Source organism: Eptatretus burgeri, chromosome 9 (genome assembly GCF_056783735.1).
Source record: "Eptatretus burgeri isolate ZD-2024b chromosome 9, Ebu_testis_v1, whole genome shotgun sequence".
In the NCBI taxonomy this organism is placed as follows: domain Eukaryota; kingdom Metazoa; phylum Chordata; class Myxini; order Myxiniformes; family Myxinidae; genus Eptatretus; species Eptatretus burgeri.
In genome coordinates this window covers 57,878,891-57,902,811 of record NC_140969.1, presented here as the reverse complement: position 1 = coordinate 57,902,811, position 23,921 = coordinate 57,878,891, and the positions used below count along the sequence as shown (strand labels likewise).

The 23,921-nt window shown below is 44.8% G+C and overlaps 1 protein-coding gene across 32 annotated transcripts in view; it reads left to right on the top strand.

The window, feature by feature from the left end:
- LOC147020161 (CUB and sushi domain-containing protein 3-like) overlaps positions 1-23,921 on the top strand; it is a 1,491,173-nt gene that overhangs the window by 73,346 nt on the left and 1,393,906 nt on the right. For 4 of the 32 annotated variants that reach the window (XM_085895226.1, XM_085895229.1, XM_085895225.1 and 1 more), the window contains exon 3: positions 13,794-13,925. The exons of 27 other annotated variants lie outside the window; for them this stretch is intronic. The gene's annotated coding sequence lies outside the window, so the exon portion shown is untranslated. Of the gene's footprint in view, positions 1-13,793; positions 13,926-14,409; positions 14,520-23,921 lie in introns of all 32 variants that reach the window. One more of the 32 variants, XM_085895228.1, reaches the window with a different exon arrangement.

The following is a 23,921-nucleotide window of genomic DNA, read 5'->3' as shown; positions in this document are numbered from 1 at the left end:
CCTATGTGAAAGCATTTGCCACAATGCAGCATTAAGGAGAAGGCCAAATGTTTCAACTTTGTGTTTGCTTACAAACAATCCCAACCGCTCACTCCCTATTTCCCATCCTTCCCAGTCACATTCAACTGCTTCTGGACTCTGTTTTTTTGCACTTGAGAATGTATGGAAGTTTCTGGCAACGAAATCCTTTCATCTCCTCTCTCTGTCAAAGCTGGAGTGCCCCAATGCAGTGTTCTAGACCCTATCCTATTCCTAATCTTCATCAGTGATCTCTCTGACTCTTTGGAAAATCCCCTTTATCTATTTACTGATGACTCCACCCTCTACCGTGGTATGCCTCATCCTTCAGATAGGCAGGCAGCAGCCTCTTCCCTCTCTTCAGACCATGACAAAATCACAAGATGGTCAAACACTTCGAATATGGCTTTTAATCATGAAAAATCTCACTCTCACTATCTCTCTCCGAAAGGACCATCTGGAAAATCCTCCATCTACTTTTTCAACAATCCTCTTGAAGTTCAGTCACTCAAACTCTTGAGTCTCACTATCAGCCATGATCTTTCTCAGACAAACCACATTTCAAAGTTGGCCTCCAAAGCCACCCTCCAAATGGGCATCCTCTGTCTTGCAACGTTTCTTAGACAAACCACTGAATGGGTTTCTTGGACAAACCACTGAATGGGCATCCTCTGTCTTGCAAAGTCCTTCCTTGGAACACCTGAACTCTTATCCACCTAAAAGTGCTTCATATGCAGCTTGATGGAGTACTGCTCTCCACTCTGGCCTGGCACCCCTGCCTCACACATTGCTCAGCTTGACACCATGGAAACCAAGACCTTCAACATCATTGGAATCTCCTGCGATGAAGCTGAGTCTATGGGCCTACCACTTTCCCATCGCATATAGTTCGGTGGTCTCCATCCTCTACCGCCTCCTTTCTGGTTTTGCACCTTCTCTCCCTACCGTGCTTTGTTCCACCACCCCCCACTCCCAGGTTTCTGCAGGGTGCATGTGGTCCAGTAGTCCCAAAATCCCCCCTTCGAGTGAAACTCCCAAAATCCAGAATCACTGCTCAGCTCCACTCATTTCTTCCTCTCTTTTTTTTTTTTTTTTTCCTGCCTGTGGAACCAACTTACACATTCTTCTCAATTTAATTTTTCTCTCCAGGGCTTCAAGAGAACTGCTCACCACCATCTGAGGTCATCCCTCATCCAAAACAATGATGTTTTCTCCCCACGTTAACCCTCACCACCTCTTTCCAAGTTTCGAAATTTTTCCATCGAGAGAGTTTGCTTCTGTATCCATCTTGTTCACCCTCATGCAGCCTCCCCCTCACCCTCATCCTTCCCCACATCCCTTATTTGTCCAAGTCTCCCTCAATGTTGGCCCTCATCCCTGCTGTTGGTGTGATTTCCTGCTTTCTTTCTGTTGTTTCTTTGTCCTGTTGCATCCTGTTCCGTTCTGTGTTCTCGCTCATCCACGAGCCTTGACTTTGACATATAAATATATATTTTATTTTGAATACAAACGGAAATGTAATTACTCGGCATTTATCTCTGTCAGAGGTTTGAACCTCATCTGTGTCCTATGATGTCACATAAATATATTGTATCAACAACACTTTCCTTTTTTTTTAATGGTAGAGAGTTTAGTTTATGGAGGAGTGATGAAGCTTTAATCCTTTGAACCCTGAGCTCCTTGGACTTTTGGCTCCCCCATCCTGGGCTCCCTGGAGAAAAATCTGGCCGCTCAGGTATATGGATGTTTGAATAGCGGCTAATAAAACGGCCGCTTGGGTATATGGAGGTTTGAATGTCGGCTGGTAAAACGGCTGCTCAGGTTCAAAGGGTGGAGCAAATTTTCTGGGGGCATATTTACATCAGAAAGAAAAATGTTGGTGCTTTTACTTGGCTGCCAAAAATATGTGAATTTACTTTCAAGCTTCAAACAGAGAACCTTGTTTGGATAAATGTTGCATGAAGAGTGGGTTGATGTGGCTGCCTGACATTAAAACAGATTCTATGAAAGCATTTGGGTGTTGCCTTTTAGTCCATCAGTCAATGTAAAAAAATTAAATCTTGTCATATTTTTGTATATAATCTTGGCAAATGCATTTAAGTTCCTCTAAATAGTATTTAGGACATAAAAAATACATGTTGCCAGTTTTTCTATTTGGTCCCGGGGTGATTTCTGAGCAAAAGTATGAAAAAAAAAAAATCTTTAGTTGCCGTAAAAATATTTTTCAATTTTTCGGGCGCCAGACTTTTGGCAAATGCATTTAAATGTATTTCAATTCATCCAAATTACCTAGTAAAATACGAAAACAAAGTGCCAATTTTTTCTTCAGGTATTTTGTGCCCTCAGAGTCAAAATATGGTTAGATTGTTTAAAAATATAATACAAAATACTACACTAATTCTACTAACTGATATTTTATGATCTTAGGTAACATACTGGGCTGCAGGCGCGGATCTAGGAAATTTCAAGGGGTGGGGGGGGGGTGTCGGGCCCGACTCACGAGTGCCGAAGGTGCGAAGTCCGTGAGGGAGGTCTTGGGCGTCCTCCCCCAGAAAATTTTGAAAAATAGGCACCCGGAAATTCGTTTCTGCGGCCTGCTTGAGGCTCAGCAGAATCTCTAGCAAAGCTGGAGTGTATATGTGAGAAAATTTGGCATTTTTTTGGTGTGGGGGGGGGGTGGGAGGTTATGGGGGATCGGGCCCCCAGGGCCCCCTCCGTAGATCCGCCACTGGTGTCACCTCATTATTGCATTTGTTTTGTAAGTTGCAGATTAATACGTCCCAGCTACGACTTCATTGCTGTTTCAAGTTCTGATTGCCGACTTGTGTTAAGCCCAACATCTGCACCTTCACAGAGAACATAAACAAAGATTGCCACCTCTGCAGCATTAGGAGAACCACCTATAAAGAAACAATCAATTGACTTTGACCTCTGCCTCAAATGCCAAGGAGAACAGTGGGTGAACACTAAAAACAAAGGGAGAGAGCTGGAGTCACTGACGTATCCAAAGCGTGAAAGCTATCAGAAATTTCTTGACTATACCAGTCAGAGCTGAATATAGGAATCCTGACTTCGTTCATTTGAATCAACTGCTGTATGGTTTGTCAGCAGAGATCTTGGAACAAAACCATTCTGTATGGCACAGGACATGCTACAGTGAGGTGACACACAAAGGGCACACTGACAGAGACAAAAAGCGGTATGAGAAAGCACTGTCTGCAAAGAGTTCAAGCGTGTTGTCATACAAGAAGGAAGGGGGACGACCCATGTCAAGTAGTACCACTATGCCTGATAGCAGTGAATCTGCTGAGTCAATGAAAAGGTCACTCCTACGATCCCACGTCAGTCCGTTCAACCGAGAGCTTTGTTTCTACTGCCAAGATATCAAACACGAAACGAAACATGCCAGATCTGGTTCAAACCCAGAGCAGGTTCACTCATGCAGAACTTCAGACATTGGAAAATCAGTCAAAAGGATTGTAGATGCCAGTCATAATGACCAATGGAAATTGAATATGGCAGACATCCTTGCGGAGGGAGACTTCCTGTCCAGGGACATCAGGTACCACACAAGTTTCCACACAATGCACTGGCAGCGCTACGTGCAGCAGCCCCAAAGGCTCAGTAACAGGGACAACCAGTCGGACAAAGACACTGTGGCATCTACTTCGGCTGAGATTGAATTCTTTGCCAAATTAAAAGAGCGCTTGCATCAAGGAGACATCATCACACTGACCGAGGTGGCTGCACTGTACACCAATATGATGCACGATCATGGAATTCACAAGTAGAAAATCACTCGGCAGGTCCTCTTGGAGAGAATCCAACAGCACATCAAAAATTTCACAATCACTGATGCACGAGGGAGGAAGCCAGCAGTCCTACATTTCAACGAAGCTGGTCGCTCTGCTATAGACCAGGCAATAGAGGAGAGAGACATCAAAGGAGAGATGAACACAATCTTCCGGTGTTCCAACATAATTAGGCAAGCTGTCCTATGGTCTAGAAAGGATGATCCATGGTCCTTTAATGGGTCACTGGTTGGGTGCAGTGAATCAGATGTACCAGCTGAACTGATTATCTTCACAAGATGGGTCTTGCAAGGAGCAAAAGCGGCAACAATCGAGACACGCACCAAACACTTGCACAACTTGTCTCATCCTGTCTCAATCAATAGTACAGGCCTGCAAGACAGACAGACAAGTGACACTCACCCCCATGTCATCAGAGTCAACGTTCCACAGTATGTTTGAAAGTCCTTATGCTGTTGGACTGTCACTGTACATGTACCACAACTTCCGAAGTCAGAAGGCGGTATCGCTGTTGAGCAAGTTTGGCGTTGGGGTCTCTTATGACCTTGTCACTAAAATACGTAACAACATCGCCAATGCCATCTCACAGAATATCAGAGAGTATGCTGTGTATGTGCCACCAGGCCTTCTGCGCAACAAGAGGATCCGGGCTTCCCTGGACAACATTGACAAGAAAGTGGACACCCCAGATGGAAAAGGGAGTTTCCATGGAACAGCCCTTGGAGTGTACCAGCGATCGGACCAAGGAGAAACAGTGGTGGGACCCAGTGCAATTCAGTGAGAGTTTGACATCTGCAGGCCTACAAGATGTGTCACCAACTGTTATCGACATTGTTGCATGTACGATTGAGGGGAACCCAAAGCCTAAAACGAGTCCACACTACACCAACTACAAGATGGGAGTGTATGATGAGAGTTATGGCAGATCACAGACCAATGACATTGGGTGGATGGTGGCACGCTTCTTCAACAGGCCTAGTGTTCATGAGCCTTGCCCAGAAACCGCCAACAGAGGAAGGTGAACCAGAAGAACCCACAGCTGACAGATTGGATAACAGCCTGCACCTGTTTGGTCTGCCTACAATTCACTCACACATATCCCACTGCCTGCAGATGCTCCAACAGTAGTGGACCAGGCCTTTGGGCTTCCCATTATCAACGCTGCACCCCATGAATGGACCACTTTGGTCACGTCACTGGAGCAGCTGTCTAGAGTGAATGATCTCGTGACTGGACCAGACAGCAAACTGGTGGCAACCATGGATATGGACCAGTACAACAGGGCACTGAAGCTTGAATACCTTGACCCGCAGTACAAGAACAAGTGGGTACTATGCCCTGGTGCATTTCACACTGTGCTATGTGCCCTGCGGTGCTTGGGCAGGACAATTGAGGGGAGCAGCCTTGATGAGGTGTGGCAGGAAAGAGACTGGTAGAGCAGTGTCACGGTGACCCAGATTATCAATGGCAACCGTCACAACAGCGCTCTTCAAGCTCACCAAGTAACACTGCAAGCACTGTTCGACCTCTGGTTGGGTGCATTCCTGGAAGACCATCCTGCAGTGCGTGACTCCCTTCGGTCAGCAGCAGAGGAGTTGACTGATGCATGCAGGGCCAACCAGGACATCCACACGACACACCAGGCATTCCTAGTGAAGCTGGAGTCACTGAACATCGAGAAGCAGCTGCAAGAGTATGATGTCACTCATGACAAGTCACTTTGTCACACTTATGTCACTCATGTCACTTTCAAATGCTCATCTTTTTGAGACTCCATGTGCTGGTACTTGTAGTGAAGAATTATACATTAATAGCATTTAACTGCACAATATTCACACACAGGGACTCATGACTATATGGAAACATACTCTCATCGTGGATTGGATCATCCTGATCATTTTAAGGGGTTACACGGTATACTTACTCAAGAAACTAAATTTTTGGTCAAATATTATCGCATTTTTCACACCAAAGTTTATTTTGTACCAAAAATGACCCTGGGACCACACAGAAAAACTGGCAGCAACATTTTTTCTGATCAGTGATGTATTTAGATGGAGTTAAACACAGTTGCCAAGATTCTAGATGAAAATTTGTTTTTTTACATTGACCGACAGACTATTTGTGGGAATAAGTAATTTCATTAACACCCATAGATCTGTTTTTGACATAGTCTCAGATTCCATATCTGCTGCTGAATGCAAAGAGAACCCACAAAAATTCCTATGATTTCACACAGCGGGATTGGACTAGTGGGGCAACTTAGCATAACAATTGTGCATTTTGTGAGGAAAGCACCAAATTTGGCACACTAGTAGCTTATCATATTATGAACAGATTTGGATATTGGGCCATCTCAAATTCAGCCGCTGATGCCACAGCCATTTTCCACTGCCTTCAAAAATTTGAGATGGCCCAATATCCAAATCTGTTCATAATATGATAGGCTACTAGTGTGCCAAATTTGGTGCTTTCCCCACAAAATGCACAATTGTTGTGCTATATTTAGCTAAGTTGCCCCACGAGATGGAAATGTTGTGATGGAAAACATCATGATGAGATCTCCACAGATCTGGTGACAAAATTGAGAGAAAGCCTGTGCTGGCAATTTTACGAGGCTGAAGTGCTGGTTATTTTATTGAAGTTCTGCAAATCATACAATTCTGAGAAGGATATTAAATATTTTATTATACTTTTAAATTATACTTTTATTACACTTCAGTGTACCATACTCTTTCAGCAGCTTCTGTGGTGTAAATATTGTGACGATTATGAAACCGGCCCCCAGCTGAATGAACATCCATGACACGTATGAGTTCCCTAGTCAGTTGTATCGTTGGTATACATGCCCAGACAGGCCCCCACCAATTGTCTAGAGGGGAACGGGACAAATGCGTTGTGGGGGCTATTGTAGGTCTTCTTCCTCTTCCTCTATAACCCTCCTGTCCTTTTATTCTGCTTCAAACCCTCTTTTATTCATGTCTCACATATGGTGGTTGCCATTCCACGCACCACACATCTCAATTCGGCCTTCTCTCTCTTTCCCAAATTATTATTTAACAGTCTTCATGTGTATATCGTGTGCAATCCGGCATTCTTAAATTTCCTTTTTCTTTATTTAGTCCTCTCATACAGCATGACATACAACCACATTATAAGACACCATACCACAAATGACCCCAAATTCAGATAACGAGGGAAAGGACAACGTCCCCATTTTCAAATCATTTGGGTGGGAAAATCCGTTAAAGATGTAGCGTTGTTTCGGGGTCGGATGACCTCAACTGAAGGATGATTGGCAGCCGAAGGAGGCGTGGCCTGGTGAGCGCACCAATAGTAATGCACTGTCGTGGGTCAAAGAGCAAGTCACGACCTTTGCTCCTAGGAACTCTACCTCCCATGAACTCTGACCCCTCTCCCCCCCCCCCCCAAGTCTCCAGCCCATTCAATCTGCTTAAAAGGCAGAATGCCAGACTGTTTGCCACTGTTGGAATGCGTTGGGGACCCCAAACCGACCTGCCTCTCTGTTTGCGCTGTCGGAACATGTTGTAGAGCCTGGAACAACCTGCCTGCCTGTTTGTGCTGTTGGATCCGAGTAAGAATCTGCCTGCCTGTTTGTGCTAAGGAGAAGTCGCCTTCCAGAATGAATCACATTGGAGAAAGATAAGCTGTGCCAATATTGGGCCAAATAGCACTGGGCAGGCGGCGCTGTGACCATGCAAGCATGAGGCAGAGGCACAAAAGTGGACAAGCTGTGAGGTCCCGAGCATGGGAAGATACGTCGCTCCAGAGTGACATACACTATCTGTCTATTGCTGTCCTCTAAAGAACCACTATTCATCAACCTAGACCCACGAAGGGAATCATGATTCTGAAAGAGATATTGATGATTTGCCTCTTGACCCTTCCGGGCGAGGCTTTACATTTGCCCCTCACATTTTTTTCTCACTTAAAGCATACTTTTGCCCACATTGCATCTGCACCTTTCTGCTTTTTCTCATTCCTTACTTGTTTCTGAATTGGCACATTCATTGAAGTGTGCCACGGTGAGTCAAAGGCTGAACCGACTTCTTGCTCTGCCTCTGTCTTCTGTTCTTCCTCTCAACGTTTCCACAGTTTGATCTTGATGGCGATGTGTGTATAACCGTTTAAGATAAGATTCTAGAAGGGAACAAGTGCTTAGGGTAATTTCTTTGCTCATGTGCCTATGCTTGTATCATTTGATGATTGGTTATATCTTGTAATACATGCCACTGATTACATCGATTGTCTTCTATACAAATAAATGTCAGTGTGTGCCCGTCCATCAGTCCGTCTCCTCCATAACTCCAAAACCATGAAACCTAGCGGCCCTAAACTCTACATGCATAGTAATGGAACTCCAAGGTCGTGCACGAGTAAAAATTGGGTGTTGGAGTTAATTTAAACACCCCTTTGGAATATATTTAACGGCCTTATTTAATTATCCTTTATCAAGGCTCATCCTTGGTCACCTCGCTGTCCCTCTCTGGGGTCTTGATTCACCATTTTTTATCTGCTCAACAATGCCTTGATTTGGAACAGCCCACAACAGTTTCTTCACAATAAATTATTTTTCTCACTTTCCTCACTCGTATGATCGAATGTCTGGTAATCATACCTACAAATCACTGATACATTGCAAATCTTATAAACGCCTGGAGATGCCAGCGTTCGTGGCTTTATTTCATTTCCGCACATGCCATACTCTCAAAAATGCCTTTATCTCAACCAAAATTCAAAATTTAGACTTCCTTATTGACTTCAGCAGCAGTTTCGACTGCTCAAAAAATGGTTCATTTGTCCAATTCGGACATTGCTTGGGCATTTCCGGGTGCATGGGTCTATAAGACCGATCGGCAATCGCTAATTGCTTGCCAAGTGAGCCGTTCCTTATCCGTTTCATTGGAGTGCTTGCTTGAGTGCTGAAGCCACTTGGTGAGCTCTCCACAATATTGGCATTGCCACTGAATATATTGATAGTCTTGAACAAAGTTCATGGCATACTCATCTGCATTTGGCCGTGCGGTGCCTCGAGCTGTGCATGAGGCAATGGTTCGCTCCCTGAAAATGTGCAATTTTATTTTAGACCACATTTCCCCTTTTTGTGTGATCATCTTTCATTGTACGACTTGTCACTTCATAGTACTGCAGCATAGCAAACCAATTGTTCGACTTTTCATAAAAGCACCAAAATTGGTACATATGTTGACTAATGTATTCTGAACAATTCTGGATATGGAGCCACTCGAGATTTTGCCTTGGTCAGCTTTGAAAATGGCCACCATTCTACTTTAACGACATGGGATATCTGTCATTGTTGTTCTCTTTGTAGGTTTGTCAGAGGTGATAAATACTCCATGTGATGTGCATTTACAAAGGAAAACAATACAAATGTCATTTGTGTTGATTTATTATATTTCCAACCATTGTATTGGGGAAAAATGGTCATTTTATGGGAAAATCCATTTTCGCACACAGCATCAGTGACAGGTTCAGAAGTATTTTGTTGTGGTGGTGATGGTAGTGGTGGAAGTGGTGTTGTAATTGGTAATATTGGCTACATGTGGCCCATGCTGCAGAACATGACCACCGTCGGATTCAAGTTCGAACCATAGACACCGACGTCGTCGTCTTGGCGGTGATGGTAGCCCAGGCACTACCATGGGTGGATGAACTCTGGATTCCCTTTGGGACGGGCAAGAACTACTGCTACATCCCTGCCCATGAAATAGCTGCCTCCCTCGGTCCACAGAAGGCACGTGCCCTCCCTATCTTCCACGCCATGACCGGATGTGACACCGTATCAGCATTCGTGGGGCATGGGAAGAAATCTGCTTGGGTCACATGGAACTCGTTTCCAGAACTGACAGATTCTCTTGAGACCCTGACCACCATGCCAGTCAACATCCAGGATGACACAATGCACTGCATTGAAAGGTTTGTGGTGCTCCTCTTTGACCGCACCAGTCCATATACGGACGTCAACGAGGCCAGAAAGAAACTTTGCCAAGAGGAACTCCATCCAGCGCATCCCACCTACTTACGATGCTTTGGAACAGCATGTGAAGAGATCAGTCTTCCAGGGTGGCTATGTCTGTGGGCAGGTCTTGGTTCCTCAACCCATGCTTCCATCACCAACAAGCTGGGGCTGGCGGCAAACAGAGGATAGGTCCTACGAACCGCTCTGGACCACACTCCCTGAGGCTTCAAAAAGCTGCTTCGAGCTGTTGTCGTGCGGCTGCAAAAAAGGCTGCAGAAACCGCTGCAAATGCAAGAAGGCTAATCTGCAATGCAATGGACTGTGTGCTTGTGAAGGAGAATGCCAGTAGACAGACGCAGTAGACATAGACTGAGATATCGGCCTAGCTTAGAATGTGCAAATGCAAAGTCGCATTACTTGTAAAAGTGTTGACTTTTTGATCCAGAGCCAGTACACTTGAGCTCAGAAACTCATTGTACTGGACTGATGTATGCGTGTACCATGTGTCCTGGTAGAATGTTAGTAGACAGTAAACCGTAGCCGCTTCAAAGTGAAGTGTGCAATAATTTGACGACATTTTCTGAGTTTGTCATCATCATGATTATCAGTTCCCTTTTCAAAATAGAGTAAAGTATGTAATCTGTAATGCAATTTTTGTTGATTCCAAACCCATTGAATGTGATGAATATCATTTGACTCTTGTTCTCCAGGCAATAATGGGTACTTTTTAGCCAAAAGTTTCAGGAGAGCAGCAATTTACAAATCAAATAATGGCTTTTTTACCGAAAGTACTGGCTCATAATATTTGAATACGTCTTTTCATGGTCAATTAACTGAATTTTACACTTTCCTTGTATCTACCACCAATACAATAAGAAAATAATAGCAAAGAGCTAATTTCGCGAAAGTAGAATGGTGGCCATTTTGGAAAATGGTCGCCGAAGTTGACCAAGGCACAATCTCGGGTGGCTCCATATCTCAAATTGTTCGGAATACATTATTGTACATGTGTACCAATTTTGGTGCTTTTATGCAAATTTGAACAATTTATCTGAAATATCAGACCGCTGCAGGACGATCAGCATAGGTAATTATATTGTAAAAATTAAACGTTTCATTTTTAAAAGTTTCTTTAACCGTTGTGTTGGAGTGCTTCACATATTCAGAGTTAGGAAGGCAAAAATGTTTCAGATGATTATAATGAGTAAAACATGTTTTCAGTTGTTACAAAGGAATGAATCGCAACATCATGGTAGTATAGCCAAGAGGAACGCACACTCGGTCGAAGCTGTCTTGCCTGGGTTCGAATTCTGACCCAGTTATATACTGTCATCCCGGTGTTCACATGCAGGGTAATTCATCAATGTGTGTGTGGTCTCTCAGATAGATGAAAAACTGGTCGTCACATCTGCTGGAATTTCTCCTCTCTCACTCTCTCTCCTTTTCACTCTCTCACCTCATTCTCTCATCACTCTCTCTCTCCCCACCCCACTTCTACCCTCTCTTCTACCCTCCCCTCCCTCCCCATGCTCCCAGCCTCCACACTCTGTTAAGGTGACCATTAAGGACTGACTGCAACGAAAGATATGTCGATAGCATGGGTTTTTTTAATGCTCCTGCCTGGTTTTATCCACAACCCGGCGGTTAAAAAGAAAATATGGCTTTTTAGGCATGTTTTATCACCGTTTCCTTCCCCCCCTCTCACGCCACCTTCTCTTCCTTTCCCTCCTCCTCATGCTGCCTTCCCTTTTCTTCCCCTCACACTGCCTTTCCTTCCCCTCACACTGCCTTTCCTTCCCATTACACTGCCTTCCCACCCCCTCTCCTCATTCTTACCTCTTCATGAACCCCCTCCCCTTTCCACACCTCATGCTGTATTAACGTATTGTTTTAACATACCGCATTTTGTTGAATCCTGTACTGCACCCCCCTCCCTTTCTCCACAAGTCCCACTACCAAATGTGCAAGTCGATAACCCCTCCCCTCATGCTTTCCTCCTCCCAAACCCCCTCCCTCTCCCACCTCCTCCTCGCTCCCAACCCCCCTGCTTCCTGGAGTGTATAACAACGTTTGGTGAGGCATCGCTTTCCTCACTTTCCCCCCTTCCTAGCTCCCCCTTCCTCATCCCCTCCTACCTCCCCCCCACCTCCTGCACCCCTTCCTTGCTTCTGCCTCCCCTCTCCCTCCCTCCTTTCACACTCACTCCCTCCCTCCTCTTACACTCCCTCCTTCCTCACTCTCTCCATCCCCTCATTCCTCTCTCCCCCATCTCACCTATCCCCCTCCCTTTTTCTCCCCCCTTTTTCTCCCCCCCCCCCTTAATATTCACGTCAACAAAGCTATGGGTTGTATCTGCGAGTTTTAAAGAAATGAGATTGTTGAACTGTTACCCGTTTCCTACCTGCTCGTTTCGTTCTTTCCTACATTGTCTCGATTCAGAATGCAGACGAGATAGATGGGAAGTTCTGACCCATTGATTGGCTCCATAATTAGCCAGTGTGTACCCACGATTCTGCTCGGCCGTATGAATAAACAAACCGGTGCACACTGAGGGTATGAACCCCGATTGAAATTGCCAAACTACCAGAAATGGTAACGCGTTTATAAGAGTCCGGACGGGCCTTGGAATTATCCGCGGCGGCGGCCTGCAGGGCCGGAAATCAGGAAGAGTCCAAGAAGTCCGCCTCGTGTTAAATTCTGAACCGTGGTTCATATGTTTTGGACGAATGTCCTTCTTTGGATACGACGGCATCCAACTCCAGACTCTTTTCAGTGTCGGTGCTGCCAAAGGGCCATGCGTTGAGGGTTAAACTGAGTCGTTTGCTATTGCCTTCTCAGCAGTCAGACCAGGAATTTGTAACTTGTTCAGATTGCTGCTCTACTCTTCACGAAAGTTTATGATATTTAACGTCCATCACTGACTGGTCCTCAGGGGTGTGTTCCGTTGACAAGTGGCTTGCTTATCGCTTGCCAAGCGGCTTCCTTGATTCAAAAGGCTCAAGCAAGTACTCCAATGGAACGGAGAGCTCGGCACCACTGAACAATTTGGCAGTCTCCATCTAAATAATCGTTTTGAATCCATCTTAATTGTTTTGAATCCGACTACGTCAGCCATTTTGCTAACATAAGGAATCACCTCTTTGAATTGCTTGCTCCTCTTGCTGAGCGGCAAGACGAGCATCTTGCAAAGCTGTCAATACGGAACGGCTGGCTTGAAAAGTGATAGCAAAGCGCTTGCTAATGGAACACACCCCAGGCTTACTGTCCTTTCAATGCATGGTGCACACATTGTTGCCTCACCCTTTGTAAGAAACAGTAGGTGAACAATTTATGTTCATAACTGGGCCAAGATTTGAACCCTGGGGTGTGTTCAGTTCCCAAGTTTATTGTGGAGTGTTCGCCAGGTGGCTTAAGCACTCAAACAAGCACTCTATTCGAAATCGTTAAGGAACGGCTGGCTTGGCAAGCTGCTTGGTAACTGGACACACCCCTGGTGAGACAGTTCAACACAGCCCAAGTGATACAAGTCGAGAACGGAGTATGTTCATATGATGACGTCACAAAGTGGTATGGTTAAACCAAAGGCATAACATTAAAGTGTCTAGGAACGCATTCCTGATTCCGAAACACCAAGAGAAAGATCATGAGTTGTTTTTTTTTACCCCCTACGTTGTATGAACACAATAGAAACACATCATTCTATCAGTCAAGCACCTTACAGCCTCAGATTTAATAACTGCTGCTGCCCACATGCTTATTGGTTAATTATAGTGGTTTGGTGCAATTAAATTCCACACTCGTGAATAATTCATGAAAGCCTTCGCAATTGATCATCAACATGTGTCAATGGCTGTTGCTGCCTCATGGCTGGCTTTGGCATCTCAATGAGTAACCTTAATGAGTGTTTTTGCTGTTGTTGTTGTTGTTGTTGTTGTTGCATTTTTACACCCCCAATGATTTAGTTCCCACATTCCATTTGTTCGAATTTGTCTTCGAGGCTTTCACCACAACTACAGATCTCCACGTTCTGAAGAGCTACATGTTTCATTGTCATCTGCTTCACTGCGAAAGACCTCACACTTCACCAAAGGAAAGTAAGTATTTTCAAACAACATGGAACTAGAAGCACCATTCATGGAGAATGGACAAATAGCAATGTGCTCCATAATAGGACGTCATATGATGAGAAAATGTTATACAGCGAGATTGGTTTGCAAAGCAGAGTGTCTCAACTGTTGTGTTGCTGACCTTTGTTTTCCTTCCCATCTGACCACGACTACAATGTACGAGGATTAGGACAGGTAGGGGCAAAGGGAGTTTGACTCCCTAATTCCCATCAGTGAGAACTGCCTTCCAAAATGCAATATTTGCAATCTGTAAGCACAATTACCACGGAACGAGATATTAAAACACATCTGCTGACTTTGAGGTTGCTAAGGGTGGTTCTAAGTGAAGCTGAAACAACAGTGTTGCTTGTATCGATGTTTCCATCCATGCTCTGTTGAGGCCTCATTGCTTTTTTATGATGAGGATGTAAAGGGGAAATACTCTCTCTTTTACAATGTGTTTTCCCAACAGACCATTGCCTTTGAGGAAGGGACAGTAATCCACTGTGTGCGATGGCTTGGTTTATTTGGTGTGAGATATATCCATCAGGCCGAACATGAAAGTGGATCTCAAACAGAAAAGTAAAGTTTAATGACTGATTGATCACTTTACACTCAACCACTGAATTTTTGCTTGCTGGTATGTAACTCAATCCAAAATGGAGATTAAGGCATGGTTTCCACGTAGTTTTTGTTTATCAGTTTTATAAAAAAAACTTTATAATTATTGCATGAGGACATTGGGGATTGTTATGAGCATGGGGAGAGGGTTGCCATGCTTTTTCCAAGTTTACATTATTTATGAGATCGTAGTTTTGTCGTCTGCCTGGCAGGATGGCGTAGGCCAGAGAGTTATACACACACGCCTCTAAGCTGTCTGGCTTGGGTTTGAATCCCGACCCAGCTATAAACTATCTTTCCGGTGTTTCACAGGCAGGGTTATTCATCATTGTGTGTGCCATCCCTCGGATGGACGTTAAACTGGCGTCCCGTCTGCCCGCATGAGTTGGTGGACGTTCAAGATCCCATGGTGTCCTTTGTAAAGAGTAGGCGAGCTATTGCAGGCTCCCTGAGCAAATTTCAAATGGCTGCCATAAATATTGCTATGAAGGCAATGGTAAACCACTCAGTATAACTCTTGCCAAGAAAATGCTTCGGCAGCACCAACGCTCTGTAACAGGGTTCGCTGTGCTGCATCAGAATCGGCAGTTTTGTAGTGCTGTCCTTGGTGTTTGATGTCATGTCTTTTTGTCTTTGTCTCTTGTCATTTTTTTTTCTTTTTGCAAACTTAAAGGTATCTGTTTCAGCCGACTTCTGTGTCCATAATTTGTGGATGAACTATGTTTCTAGGAGTAATTCATAATTGAATGTGGGCATCTGTGACCTTTTGACGATGTGGGCATATGCTTTTGCGGATAAATCAAAATGAAGTTCATCAAGAAATGGAGACCACGTTCTTTGAAGACAGCTCAGATGATGGTTTAGAGCCGTGGGTCTTCTTTGGGTCTAAGTCTCCTGGACAAGCAGGGCAGCTACAAATCAAAGCCCAGAAAACAATTTGGGACAGTTCCCAGGTCAGGAGGAACCGAGTGGAGGTCTAACTCCCCTGGAAGGTTCTGGAAGACCTCGTTGCAATCGTTTTGGTTGGTCTTTTTTGACCACAGGCAGAAATCTTTTGAAATATAAATATGTGGGCCCATTACAAAATGGCTCTTAGGAGAGAGAGAGAGAGGGACCTCCCCAACATCACTCACACCCCTCACTGCTAAGGGTGATCCTTGCTCACAAAAGCAAATGTAAGAGTCGTGCTCACAGACTAAGAAAGACCGCATGGAGACTGCTGACTACAGCACTAGAGCAACTTCAAAGCTGCTCATGGTTTTCTTGTTAATTTCCACACATCCTTCCTACTTGACATGTGTTGACACTTTATTTGTAAATCACTTTTTCTTTCTCATTTCCTTTTATATATGGTGAGGCCAAATGGTACTGAGCTTCTGCTACCCCACCATTTGTACAATATGCCCCTTTGCTTTCTATCCCCAGCTAGCTCTCTCGACTATCATGCGACCCCACAACTTACTTACATTCCTGCTCACACAATCTTCCCACTTCAGCCAAGGTCTTCCTCTTTTCCTCCAACCTCGCTCCCTCAACCCATCAGCTTTCTTTCCCATTCTCTCTTCCTCCATCCACAACAGCACACCTCAGCTGGCTCTTACCAATCAATCTGTCAAACTCATCCTCAAATCAATTTCCTCAGTTAGTCCATCCTTCTTCTATCCATCCTTTTCACTCCCATTATCCTTCTGACCTAGTTGTTCTCGCAGACTTGCAGCCTCTGTTATCTGTTGTTGCTTCTCTGTCAGTGCCACTATCTCCAGACTGTAAAGGTAGGCCGGCATTCCACAAAATCTCAGAACTTTCCCTTTCAATTTCCTTGATATTTTCCTGTCTGCCGTGAGTCCCTCCACTTTCCTCCATGCACGTTCACCTACCTGTATCCTTCTCCACAACCCTGCTTTCGAACTACCATCCTCGGTCACCATCTAGAACTTTCCCTTTCGATTTCTTTGATATTTTCCTGTCTGCCGTAAGTCCATCAACTTTCCTCCATGCACGTTCACCTACCTGTATCCTTCTCCACAACTCGCTTTCGAACTACCATCCTCAGTCCCCATTCCACCTCGATACTCAAATCTGCTTCCCTACCAATGGGGGAAAGATTGTCGGTTCTGCTGGGGAAAGCTATTGGTGAAGCTCTTTCATGAACCTGGCTGGTCGGGCCTGACGTTTGATTGGAGCTGGTTTGTGCAATAATTTTAATTCCTTAAGCTTCCAGGCAAGACCTCGCCCACGCTTTGTGAAAGACTGTAGGGATATTTAACGGTCATCAACTAACGCTAACAGACCAGACACTCAGTTTCATGTCGATCGGAGAGACGCCGCACTTTATGATACAAAACACTGCCCTGCGAAGCACCAATGTAGCAGTTAATTGTTGGGCCGGGAGTGGAATCCAGGCTGGAAACCTCAAAGGTAAGTGTAGACTTTTACAGTAGTAAGCACTTACCTTGCTGAGCTAGTGGTGTTGACCTTTGCACTATCTTGGTGGACGGGCCATGATTGTGTGCACATAGTGAATTCCCAAAGTTAATATTGTGTGCCAAATCTGCAAGGTTTTATTTTTTGCGTACAGAGTCTAGGCTCGTGGAAGAGCTGGTACACTGAACGGATCAGAATGCAACGGGCCAAAAGGAACACGAGAGAGAGGGGGTAGGGGAGGAACATCAACAGCAGAATTGAAAGCTAAGATAGAGGGAGACTTGGACAAACAATGGGTATAGGGAGTAATGTGGGACAGAAAACATGGATACAGAAGGAAACTCTCAGGAGGGAAAACTAGAGAATTAGGATGAGGGATTGGGTTAGTAAGGGTATAAAAGATAATTGTTTTGGATTGAGGATGATCTGAGATGGTGGTGAACAGCTGTCTTGAAGACCTGGAGGGAAGAATGAGGTTGAAGAGGATGTGGAAGTTGGTTCCACAGGCAGGAAAAAAAGAGGAACGAATGAGTGGAAGTGAGCAGTGATCCTGGATTTCAGTAGTTTCACCAGAAGGGGGTTGATGGTAGAATTTGTAAGGTTGCCACATTGCAAAATTTCTCTTGAGATCTGATAGGAATGTGATGAGCAAAGAATCAGGAATTCTGCCGGGTTTTTTTGTGAGGGTCATTTATTCAGATTTCCTTGCAACGTTTTTCATCCATATCCATGATCTTTGGTTTTATCATCCTTTTAAGTAAATTAAAGAAAGTAACAAGCAGAGTACCAGTGTGATGGGTGATCATGTTCCAAACTGTAACAAGTTCTTCTGACACATACCTTTATTTGGGCAGTGTTTCGGCAACTGACAGCTGCCTCAATCGCTCCCGAAAATAAAAACAATTAACCTGGGTTACGTGCATGAAACAAAAACATACCTACTACTTATAATTCAAAACGTCTCGCTGCACTGGGAAATGTGGGGAGAGGAATACCGTACAAGACTGTAAAGGGTGGGGACTTGTAATACCCTCCCCCACCTGGAGTGGCACGACACGATACACGTTTACATTGAGAATTTGCATCTTCCTCCCCCCCCCCTCCCAAGACCACTGGCAAAGATAAAACCCCTATGTGCGAGTTGGGGTCTTGCTGATTCTATGCAGCAAGTCTGGATGTAATCGGCCCAGAACTGTATGAGGAGTACCGTGCCAAACACACAAACACTGGTCCATGAATTATAGGAAGGATTCTGCCCGTAAACCTCTTCTGATCCATGAGTGATCATACCTTTTTATACTGTACTTTGTACCATTTGTAAAGCTGACATTTGTGCCAGTTTGCTCATGAGAGAACATATTATTGAGTTCCATGCCAGAGAGCGCCTTTTACCCAGAACCACGACATATCACGTAATATTTAACCCGTCAATGCGACACATGCTTACAAGAACTCAAATGACTTGTTAGCTCCACCACCAAGGTTATGTTTTCACCCCTATCTGCCTGTTTGTCTGTCTGTCTGAGCAGGGTATCTCAAAAGGTTATGGACGGATTCGGATGAAATTTTGTGGACAGGTCGGGTGTGTGACAAGAGCACTCTGCTTCCATTTTGGTTCAGGTCTGGATCTGGCCTATCAGCGGGATACAAAACGTAAGCTGTTCAACCTGGCGAAGGTGTGCGCTCTACCGAGTGCCATTGTAGTTAATGAAACTGCTCCGGGTGGTGGTGTCCCAGCAACTCTCCCAAAGGAGTGGGCACTCTGGCTTTGCGTTACAGCATTGAAGTGCTGCTCCCACGCATCAGAGGAATGAGGCGGTATTAGAGAATTAAATTGGTTGTACTGAGTTGACACGAGCAGGTACTCATGTGCGGGTGTTGCATTTCATCCCATTGCTCATGATTCGAGAGTTAAACCGATGAGCTGTTGTAAATTCTCTGCTTATTCACCATTTCAGTAACAATTTTCACAGCTTATGATAATCAAAACCACTCAACAGCCACAGCAACTGCTAATTAATTATAAAGGCAGCTGCTTTGACGAACACCTTCACAAAAAGGCTTGCATTCCCAATCAACATATTTAACCCCTATCGATGAAATACTTATCTGATACCTGGTAGGCTAATAGTGCAGACTCTTTTATTTGAGCCACTTCCACCCTGCACGTTCCAATACGAAATACTCCCCATTTTATCTTTGTGTTTTTAGACCCCCTGCCTCTTCCCCCCATCCCATGCTGTTCGTCTCTGGTGGTTGAATTCTCAGCGAAGTAATTAAAGGTGATGAGAACTGTTGCGCAGGTTGCCGCCTGATATGCGTTTGATTGAGTGACGTGTGATGGAGCTTTATAGAAAGCCATCCTTGTGCAGCGCATACTAAGCTCTGGACGCCTTTTCTTTTCCCAATGGCCAATCAGTCTGCCACGTGTCTCTCTGTAAAGGTCAGTCGGAGATAAACAGACTATTATATAAGGAGCCCCGTCGGTTGAATTCTGATGGTGCAATTAGGACGCGGCAGTGGGTGTGGCATTCAGAAGAGTGGGGTTGCGAGGCCAGTGACTATGGTGGAGGAGTAGGAGCCAGGAGTGCGGGGAATGGAATGGGGGTGGATTGTTAGTGATGAGTAATTGGCTAAGGTTCTGTGTTAATAGCTACTCAAATGTATTGAGTTTTGTACTTGAAACTGAGCTAATGGTTACCTTTACTTCATGTTGTGTATTGATTCAAGCCAGTGTCTACATGTGCCCACGTGGATTCAGGACAAGGTGTCAGAAGCCAGAGATTTATTACATACCCATATATTGCATTTTTGTTCTCTCTTTCCCTCTGTATATATTGCAGCAATGCCAACCCTCCCGATTTCATCGGGAGGCTTCCGAAAATTCACCCAAACTCCCGCCCTTACGATCACTATCCTTATCCTCCCGAAATTTTGATATTTTTGCACTGTTCACTAATCAGAATGTACTAGTATGAGAATTGAATGAAAAGCATCGTCTGCTACGTATAGCATGTGGTAACTCCATAACGTTCGCTGCTACCAAATTGTACGTAAAAAATTGCAAATTCAAATGAGGAGCAGCGAAACATTGGGTCTGGATCTCGCTTATGCGATCATGCACTGAGATTTAGTGCATGCGGTATGTGTGCAATACAGTGCATGCGGTATGTATGCACAGTGTATATGCATGCGATTCGCTCACTGCATGCAGCTGGGCCCCGTACCAGCCCGGCGGTCGCGACCACCGTGCGGTGTTTAACAGCCGCTAGAGTTCTACGAGTCGCGCTGCAGCTGTGGAACATCGACTTCGAAGTTACCGATGCTTCAAGCCCTCGATGTTGATTATGAAATGGCAGAAAAGAAGCTTACGAAGACCAAGAAATGGTCTCAGAAGTACAAGACCGAATACAGTCTCCAATACCCGTGTATTTGAAAGACTGAAAGAGGAATTCATCATGCGTATTGTACAGTATGCAGCGTTGATATTTCAGTTGAGCACGGAGGTCGCGATGATATTCGGAAGCACGTTGGAAGCAAACGGCACACAGACATTGCAAAGGAGAGATCTTCGAGCACGAGTACCGGTACACTTCTGAATTATTTCACCAAACAAGGCACAAGCGAGGAAGAGGATGTTACCCGAGCGGAACTTCTCTTTAGTGGATTTATTGTGGAACATAACTTGCCCATATCAGTCTCAGATCATGCTGGACCTCTATTTCAAAAGATGTTTCCAGATTCAAAAGTTGCTTCAAAGTATGGATGTGCAAGAACAAAAACTTCAGCAATAATTGGTGAGTTGTCAAATGTTACTGCTTCATCTATTGCCGATATTGCTAGACTAGCTCCATTTAGCCTAGCTACAGACGGTAGCAATGAGAGTGGTGAGGCCCAGCTATATCCTGTCCTGATTTCGTACTATGACAACAGTGCTGGGATTGTGAAGCAAGGTTTGCTAAGTTTGCCTGCGTGCAAACAAGATTCCACTGGAGAAAACATTTTCAAACTGCTTGATCATGAGTTCAGTGACAGGAAAATTCCGTGGGAAATTGTGTTTCCTTTTGTGCTGATAATGCCTCTGTCATGGTGGGCAAGCACAAAGGAGTCGCTGCTTATATCCACAAACAAAATCCAGAGTGCTACATCATGGGATGCCCTTGCCATATGATGCACAATACGGCCAAGAAGGCGGCTCAGGCCTTACCCATTGAATTAGATGACTTTCTCATCGATATTTACTACTACTTGGACAAAAGTAGTAAACGCGTCAAAGGAGTGAAAGCACTGCAAGAACTCTGTGATGCCCCGACACACAAGATTCTGAAGCATGTCGCAACAAGGTGGCTGTCCCTTGGTCAGTGCCTAGACAGGCTGATTGAACAGTGGGAGCCACTTCGCCTCTTCTTCAAAGAAGAAGTACGAAGAAAAATGCAACCAACTGTAGCCAAGACTCTAACAACGAGCAAGAAGGACGGCACTGTATCTACTGCCAGTACTGGCACTGCAGGATCAAGCACTAGTGGAGCAGCATTCACCACTACCACTGCAGTATCTGCTGCGAAGAAGACAGCAGGGACAGCACCAAAACCAATGCTGAGAGCAGGTAGCATCACCGGCCCTTCATCACGTTCATCTACAAAGCAGATCCCTTCAGAGTCGAGAAAGACTGTGATAGTCCCATCTGCAGGCAAAGAAGGACCCAAGTTAAGTTCTGCTTTTGCCAAATCACTTGATAGAAGCTCAGCAAAACCTTCGAATCAGAGGTCTTCTTCCTTGGCTGCACCTACCTCAAGCTCTCTCCTCAAACGTAAAATTGGATCTGGTACTACGAGTCTGACCTCTTCTGCTGGCAGTAAACGCAAGTGTGATCGATCGTACTACGAGTTCTACAACTAAAAGCGCATCTTCCTCAAACACTGTGCAGGAATCTAGAGAAAAACGTGTCAACAGGATGTTCTTGTCTCCACAAACAAAACTATTGTTTCTTCCTTCGATATGCTAACAAGCTTTTTGAGAAGGGGAATCTTCTGCTCCAAAGAGACGAACCCTGAATTCATCTCCTGCACGGAGAATTGAATGGTCTTCTGAAAGATATCTTCGTACGGTTTTTGAAACCATCGGTGTCATCGGTTGCTCTGGTAAATGTACCCTTCTCTGACAGAAATCATCAGAAGAATGATGAGGACCTCATGATTGGGAACGATGCCAAACTGTATATAAGGGAACAAAGGAGTCTCAAGAAATCCACCTTCACTCTGAGTGAGTCAGACATCCAAGGTTTCTTCAGTGCAGTTTGCTCATATTATGTGAAAGCCTGCAATTACATCTTCAAAACCTGGCCGCTAGATGATGAATTAGCCAAGCATGCTCAGGTGCTGGATGTTAAGCTACACCAAGAAGTGGGGTTTGACTGTGTGGAGTTTTTCATCAAGAAATTCCCCTGTCTGTTCAGTGGCGGTGATAGTGACAGACAGTCTTGAGAGTGAATTCGCTCACTACCAGGCAGACGCCTCCATAGCTACAATTGCTACTGAGACAGTGAGAGTGGATGAGCAGTGGCATCGGATTTCACAGCTCACAGATCCCTGCACTGGTGCCAAGAAGTATCCTAATTTGAGCAAAGTGATGAAGGGAATCTTGGTCATTCCTCATTCGAACGCATCATGTGAGCGGGCACTCAGTCTTGTACGGAAGAATCATACTGAATTTCGTCCCAATTTGAGTGTCAAAACCCTGGAAGCTCTCTTAATTGAAAAACTAGCTCATAACACCCCTTGCTACCAGAGAGAATACAGCAAAGATATAATCAGAATGGCTAAAAGAGCCACACAGCTGTCACTCAGCAAAGCTGCCATGGAAAAAGCAAGCAGCAGTAGTACCAGCCAGTAAGGTAAGAAAAATATTGCTTCTTTTGTGCTTTTTGTTAATCTTTGATTGTCCCCTAACTTACTAATATTAACATACATGTAACATTAAAAAGTGCACAATTTTCCCCTTTTTTTGTTCAAAAAGTGGGAATTCTTAACATGTTAAATGCTCCAAAATAGGGCTCAGAGGGCACTAGAGAGCGTCTAGAACCCCAGAGCTTCCAGGGCCCTAAGGCGGGCCCTGGACCCCGCCGCAAGGGTCGAGCGCTCCGCGCTCGAGATGTGCGCTTAGCGCACATTATTTGGTGTCGGTTGAAAATCCTCCCTAATTCTGATTTCCAAAAGTTGGCATCTCTGTATATTGTTGCGGCTCTGCGAAGCCGGCACTCCTCCGATGCAATGGCACACAACATATAGCGATCCTGAGACAGTTATTTCATCCGTATGTGTTTAGTTGGTCCTTTTCATATGTTTAGTGGGTAAATGGGAAAGATGTGTTGCGTAGGGCTTTCAGTTAGGTCTTCGATTCTCCATTCTTTCTTTTATTTCACCCCTTTACTTTACTTTACTTTACTTTACCTCTTGCACAAACCACGCACATACGCATGCAGAACAGTAACGATGCCAGGAATGGAAGGAAGCACAGCAAGGTTCATTTGCATATGCGTGCCAACATCCAATTGTCACCTCACTTCAGACCCTCTTCATGCTCACTACAACATTATCACGCTCACCATAACCATTACACATGTCTTCTAAAAATCCTCAGAACAACCTACATCCACGCCTTCACCACAAACACCACAGCTATGATCTCCAATCTCTTCGCCACAATGCCACATCTACAACCAGCTCTCCCAATCTCTTCACCACAAATGCCACAGCGCTTCTCTCACCTCTCTGCAATTGCTGCAACTGCCATCTACCCCTTGGATGCTCACCACAGTCTCAGAAGATGCTGAAGGAACGAGAGAAATGAGAAGCGGGGTGTTTTGGCATGTAACTCGAAGCGCAAGCATGTGCTGGGATCCCTTCAAATACGTATGGACAGTGCTGGAGTTTCCACAAA